Below are 7,708 nucleotides of genomic sequence, written 5' to 3'. Positions count from 1 at the left end.
CATGTAATAAAATCGGCACCAGGTACCCTGTACATATATACGTTTTAGTTGTAACTTTATGTTACGGTCGTAATCTGTATTTTACTGTCGGTTATACAGTTAAATTTAATATATTTTTCAATTGAACAACGCATCATTTAATCATTTTTCCGAACAACAAAATAAATAAATAAATAAATAAAAATATAATAGTATATTTGAATTTTTGATGTGCATGCAACTGCTTATTTGCTTACGTGGCAGCTACGCGCCTGATCATGACGTATCGTTGGTATTAGTGGTCTTTGAGCGCTAGGTGTCATTTTATACGATGTTGATATGTTTGTACATTTATCATTATAATTAACAAGGAACATGTGATATTTGAGATTACATATTGTACCAACCTCGACTGTTACTACATTTGTACATACTGTTATAAATCACATGAGCTGGTATACGTAATAACCATCGACTAGCATGTCGGCTGTTAGAGTATTGACGGTTGTGACTGTGTAAGAAAGGAACAAATATTTTATAACAGTTTAATCAACATATCATGTCCTTATACTAAGTCTACTAGACACTATATGGTATTAAATGTTGCATACCGACATGTTCCTTGTAAAAGAAGTGGCTTCTAGCGTAGCTTTCGGTGATTGTAAATACACTTTATTTGTGAGGAGTTGTATGGTTCCGTCTGCATCATAACAATAATTGATAGCTTATGAATCTACGAAATAGTTAACTTACATATGTACGTACGGATGTAAGGCTTGTGTTGTGCTATGGCACATAGTTAACTACCTCAACATGGGTGTTTGTGTTCTGTTTTGTGGTGGGATCGTGCACGTGCTTCCTATAGCTTTTGTTTTGTTTATTTCAGCACATACACTGTAGCTCCCATCCTAAACCATTTTATACCCCACCTTGATTAGTGGACATGTAGACAGGAAGGTGAAGCGTATATAGCTACCGACATATTAGAAAACCAAATTGACCATGTATTACATTGGTTTAAATTTCGGAGAAATCCAAGTGACGGCGAATGATCTAACACAAAAATCAAGGACAAACAATCCTGTCTGTTTATCTGTAAGTCTTACGGCTTATAGGATACAAGCCAATTTTACGTGTGGCTCGTAATGTACTGTTAAGCTAGTTTGGACACAGGCAATGGTCTCATTGTGAAGCACGAAATGTAAAAATAATTAAACGAATAGAACAAAAGATATAGATCTCGGAAAAAAACAAGTCAGAAGATAAGTCCGTATTTCCCCTATGTTTATGTTACTACTATAACACGACTGGCCGGGAATGTTTATTCAGGGATTAACTGGAGAAGGGACACCACATTCCACGGACTGTCATCCTATCTTTTGTTCCACGTGAAGGAACAATAGCGCTAATTGCTCAATCAGTTTTATTAAGTTCTCTATTACTTTGAACCGGTTCATCAGAATCTGACACCTACCTGTACCAAATTGTGGAAAATTGTTTTATAATTTTTATTAAACTTAAGTAACTATTTGACAATTTGTTACTTTTTCTCATGTGAGAATCAGTACATCAACGTATTTTTCTTAGTTTGGTCAGTTTGACAAACAATACAACTGGTATCGACCTCGGTTTAGTAATTTAGAAATACGGGATTCAAAGGCCAGATAAAGCCGACTACCCTGAAAATGGAAGTAGCCGAATGCAAAATTACTCTATATAAAATAGCATTGGAGAGTGAATTAGTCGGTCTACCAATACCCGTACGTGCTTCCAGCACCATTATGAGAAATCGCTTTTCTCCGATTTCTGCAATTTTTACTTATGACTTGCATCGGTGTTTTGTTTGTAAATCTATTTGAAATGCAGAATTGGCACTAATATCATTTCATGCATATTGGAGATTCTGAATTTCAACGTCTCCCCGTTTCCGTTGTATATGTCAGTAGGCTTGGCTAGAAATACAGAAGTGTTATGTAATAGTTACACCTATTTCTGGTGATACAGGAGATAACGTCTGCTGAGGAATCTAACATAGTGTGAAAAAAGTAGTGTTTGTGCGTTCAGCGAGGGAGCAGATACAAGCACAGCGATGGTGCAGAATGTGTGTGTAATTTTGACCTTCAGGCCTACATATTAACTAACAAATTATAACTAATTTAGTCACTTATAAGTTAAGGTGGCTTTTATCAGGATATGAGTAGCTAAGTTTAACAAGAGGCACAATAAGCCTATATCACTCATCTGGTTGGTATTCAACATTACTCGTATGTGACCTTCAAAGTGGATCAAGGTCATTTATTTTAATCAAATTTTAAAGCAAGGAATCGAGTGTGAATATAAGTCATTATAAAACCAGATAATAGTTCATCCCATTGTGCTACCAGTCTTTCATCCATTCTTTATAACCTTAATCCTTGCGGTTTATCAGTACAGTGCAAATTATACAGTACATATATATATATATATATGAGAATACAGAGAATACAACCTTCCGACCATGCATACACGATAAAATCACAGAGAAAGTGTAGAGAGTGATTCCTTTAGAATTTTAGCAATTTGTTTTATATTTTGTAATCCAATAGGTTTAATCAAATACTGTTTAAGACAAAAAATACCACAAATCCAATTATAAAGAGAACACTTAGCAGATGAATTAATTAAATCTAGACACCCCTGTTGAAAAATGTCATGCATTCTACATTTAATAATATTCAGAATTTGACCTTCATTCCCCTCTGTTAGCCATAAATATCCCAAACCTAACCTATATAATTCATTTCTTATGTTATTTGTCCAGTCGCTGCCCTTTTCAATCATCTCATCGTAACAAGCCTTTAAAATGCAATTGTCCGAAATTCTAAGTTTAAGCCATTAATTCAAAATTCAAATTTTCTAATCATATGCAAAGGTAGTCTCCCGTGTGCTTGATAAATCATTACATTAGGTGTGCATTTCTTAACACCCTAAATTCGTTTACAAAAAATCAAATGCACTTTCTCAATATCTGGAGCTTTGTGAAAGCCCCAAACTTCAGCTCCAGTTGGGTTTCAATATTGAAATATTTTTTTCTTTTACAAGCATTGGATACAGCATATAGTGCTTTCCTACCTTGTCCTGCTAATTTCTCTTATGTAATATCAAAATTACCATTGAATTTCATTAGAATTCCAAGGTAGCTTAAACTATCAACATTTTCTAAAACATTACCATCATAAACCATTTTTCTTCCTCCTTCAACTTACCACCATTTCTAAAAATTATGCCTTTAGTTTTTTCAACATTAACAGTTAGATTCCATTTCTTTAGTGTATTGTAATAGTGTGTCTTACATTTTTTGCAATCCCTCTGACGATTCATCTCACAAAACCATATCATCTGCGTACATAAGAAGACATAAGTTAATAGTTCTATAGAAGGACAGTTATCAGTTAAAAAATTGCATCTCACAATCATTCACATAAAGAGAAAACAAAATCGGTGACAATATTTCGCCTTTGAACAAACCATTCCTGCTTTCGAAGAAATTGGACATTGAATTGTTGAATTTAACACAACATTTTACATCGTTATATAAAGAACGTATCATATTTAACAGTTAACCTTCTACTCCTTCCTTAATTAATTTAAACCACAAATTCTGTCTGTTAACAAAATCGAAAGCTTTCTTATAATCTATGAAACAACAATATAGCTTCTTTTTCTTCTTTAAAGTTTATTAATTAACGAATGCAAGACAAACACAGTATCTATGGTTGACATATGCTTTCTGAAACCAAATTGAGCGTCACTTATTTTAGAATAAGCGGTATCAAATTCCATAAGTCGATTATTTAAGGTTGCTGTAAATATTTTGGCTAAACAACTAGCTACAGTAATTCCTCTATAATTATTTGTGTCAGACATAATTGGACATTGGCCTCTTGGACATTGGTCAGAAGAAGGACAAATATTATGACATCTTTCACTTCCATTAATTGAGTCAATATCACAGTGTAACAAACGTGATAGCCCTTTACTCCAGTATAAGAGTTCAAATGACTGAAGCAGATAACAACAGGCAGCGCTAACCTGATTCTCTTTACCGTTGTGTTATAGTTTTATTAATCCGCCCTCGTGAAAACGACCAATCTCGAGGAAACAAATCATTGTGTTTCCCTGCAACAAGGGCAATACATGTGCGAAGTAATCAGCACGACTGACGTCTATCTTATGCGTATGAAAAATGTGGCATTATGATTAAGAAAAACTTTGAAAGAGCCGAAATGGCGTTTTTTTTTATTTTTGAGATCATGTCTGCGGAAGGAGATGACATTTTTCGTGGATAAAGGAGGTTTGTGCATTCACCAATGGTATAAAGCATTTTTATACAGCCACGAGATTGTTACTTTTGTTGCGAAGAAGTTAAACGGGTTCGATTTTTCGACATCCAGATATTTCTGGCCTTCTACTATATACCACCATTAATCTAAACCCGGAGTACGTCTCATATCACTCTGAACATCCGTTCAAATGGTCCTTAAACAGCTGCTGTAACAAATTATCGGATCCCTGTGGATTTGCCGTGTTCAATCACACGGACATGAACAGTTTACTTTATCTTGACAAGTGATCGGTTTGCAAATACATGTGTATATCACGGAACAACATCGGTGCAATTGATTGATAATGGGACAACTAGATAATAGGAAATCTGATCTTTCATAAACGGAAATCCGCTGTTTCATCAACTGCAAATCTGAAAATTTTAATTCGCTCTTTTTAATACTGTACTGTCAGGAAGTCATTTAGTTGATCGATTTGTTACGTGAACACTGCTCGAGATACTACACCTTAACAGGAATGAGACTCGCCCACAGTATGTATACTGTTAGCACCGTTATAGTATACAAGTCACGTTTGTATACTGTTAGCACCGTTATAGTATACAGGTCACGTTTATATACTGTTAGCACCGTTATAGTATACAAGTCACGTTTGTATACTGTTAGCACCGTTATAATATACAAGTCACGTTTGTATACTAGTAATAGTAGGTGACATGTAATGGCTTAGATCGATACGTGTTGCTTCTGAATATGACCTGATAACCCAATGCAAAGTCTCTGTAGATATGGTTATCAGCTGGAATATGATTCCCCATCGTTTATACCATCAGTTCTATTGTATTACAATATATATTCGATTGTACTCTGCCGGTTAACATGCATGGCATTTCATTCGTACTCCTGTGCATCGATCAATGGACCACGAGCTAAACATTGGAAAAATCAATGGACCGTGAACAGACGCGGATTTACTCTCCCTCTGGTTGTTTTTCAACCAATCGATATTTTAATGTACGGGTTTTTTCTTTAACCCAAATCATTTCTATGAAACATGAAAAGGTTGATTCCCTCGGCAACAGATGACAGCCAGAGGTGTGGATTACGTCCATAACACCTGGTTTCCAACAATACCTGTCAGACTTCACGTTTAATCCAGGTTGTTCCATGTAACCCTGACCTGTACGTGGTATATGCATTTCAGTTTTACACAGAATCAAGATGCTTTTAACACTAATCCATAACCAGTGTTCCTGATAGACGCAGACTCGGAAACAAACAAAACGGCACAAAAAAACGGATGTATTTTTCTGTATTACCGCGACAAGAGGCAAGTCAGAAGTTGAAAAACTTGAAATACTACATGTATATAGATAACTAGATACACGCGTGTCTCTATTTTTAGACCCCTGACTGGGAAACTGTTGTTTTATCGTTTCGAAACATATTAAATCCAAAAAAATAAGAGCAGTGCACTAACTCCATCATGTACACTTATTTCGTTTGAATTCCTGCGAATAATACAGATATATTGCGAACAGCGATGTATATATGTATAGACTTACCTCTCATCAGGGCGTGTTTACATCACAGCGTAACCCCCATGCAGAAGTGTGACTCACGCGAACAGCTCGCACACAATCATCATATTTTACTAAGTAGGTGCTTCCTCATGCATACTTTAACAGCAAAGGGAAGTAACTCATATCCTTACGTTGTCGATGTATTTGATATTGAACGCTTGGGGATGTTACAAGTAATTTTATATTATGGATGCTATAATTTACATGAAGATAGAATTGAATCAAAATTCAGCAAAACAATATTCGAAAATATGTTTATCATGTACTTGAATATAAAGCAAAAATAAATAAAAATTACTGAGTCACATCTTCAGTCAGGAAACGATACGAAAGATTTACTTCCCTTCATTCATGTTTTGTCTTCATGATTCTCACATTTGAATTTCATTCATTGTGTAAACTTTTTGATAACCGACGTGTATTTGATGACAATTTCATTTGATTACGGGTTCGTATAATTGAGTCCGTCTTCTTGTTTGCAAGTACCTGTACACACAAATGTACGTTTGTAGTTACTATAACTCTTCCGTATTATCTAATAACTACACGGCCTGTTGCTCACTGAACAAGATAGTCTGTAATAAGTCAATACTTTGGAATAAAATCACTGAAAATGTGTAGCGTGTGCTCATCATATCAGGATTTAATGTACGTTAATAACAAATGTCCTACAAGATAAACAACAGAGTGTTACTGATTCAGATAAAACGGTGATGTGTCCGTAGAATTCCTATTGTTTTCTAATTTTAGTTGTCCATCAAACGTTTAAAAGGTTGTTAGGGTCTGGATGGTCAAGGTTGTTAGGGTCTGGATGGTCTTACAGTTACATTGTAGTCAGAGAAACATCAAGCCAGAAAAAACGTCAAGACAAAATTTAAACTTCTTTTGTCAACATAAACAGATTTATTGTTGTTTGGGAAATCTGCTCTCCGCATCCCACAATTAAACATACAGACGTATATCGCAGTTGACAGGTGTGAGCATATGTAGGACTATTTAAGGTCTTTCACAGTGTAAAATTGAAACTAAACCGAAACGAAACATAAGAATAAAGGGTTTGTCGATTATACCGAGATTTCTGTAATCATCGCAAATTAAACTATAGGGCATCTAAAATCAAATGCTCAAAGTGGCATAGCACACATAAAGGAATTCAGTCTGCTCTGTACGAGTCAGACAACTCAAGGGGATCCCGAAACGATCTTAAATGGTTTTGCCGGAAAAAACCCACCATAATGGAGTTATCTTTCCTTAGACAGTAAAGGAAATATGTAATATAATAGTTGTATAAGGATTTGTATCAAATGCATAACACGTCATTGATTCAGCCCATATGTAAGGTAGATAAAGTTCATTGTGTACGCTAATCGTCACACAGTTTTTATTTTACAAATTCTACCGTAGATACAAAAACATATCATTTACCTGAACGACCTGGAAACAGAACTTTCTATGAAATCTGTCTCAGTGGGGAAAAAAACCCAAAGCTACTAAAAACGGTGTAGAGGAAGAAAACAAATTCCTATTATTTGTTCGAAAGTAATATTTTAAGGTTCAATCCAAACTTTCAAACGATATGTGTAGGAAAGACGTTTAGAGTTTACCATGATATATCACCTGTATGCGGTCCACGTAATATAGCAGGTAATGTTAAGGGGACGTAACTCGTGGAGGGTTAAACCATCACAGATTTACAGGTAAAACCTCAATTTTTATTCTTTTGAAATAATATCTAAGGACATGAAAAACAAATGAAAACCTACTAGCCTTACTATTTTTTGAGTAGGGTATATAAAGCAAGTAGACTCCCAGGATGCAACA

The 7,708-nt window shown here is 35.1% G+C and overlaps 1 protein-coding gene across 1 annotated transcript in view; it reads right to left on the bottom strand.

Annotated features, from left to right (window-relative positions):
* Nucleotides 1-5,951, bottom strand: part of LOC110446020 (sodium/calcium exchanger 2-like) — a 37,818-nt gene extending 31,867 nt beyond the window's left edge. Inside the window, exon 1 of the mRNA XM_021490954.1 lies at nt 5,870-5,951. The gene's annotated coding sequence lies outside the window, so the exon portion shown is untranslated. The remainder of the gene's footprint in view (nt 1-5,869) is intronic.
* Between the last annotated feature and the right edge of the window lie 1,757 nt (nt 5,952-7,708).

This window comes from Mizuhopecten yessoensis, unplaced genomic scaffold (assembly GCF_002113885.1).
Source record: "Mizuhopecten yessoensis strain PY_sf001 unplaced genomic scaffold, ASM211388v2 scaffold2447, whole genome shotgun sequence".
Taxonomy (NCBI): domain Eukaryota; kingdom Metazoa; phylum Mollusca; class Bivalvia; order Pectinida; family Pectinidae; genus Mizuhopecten; species Mizuhopecten yessoensis.
The sequence above is the reverse complement of the archived record's forward strand: the minus strand, read 5'-3'. Positions and strand labels throughout refer to the sequence as shown.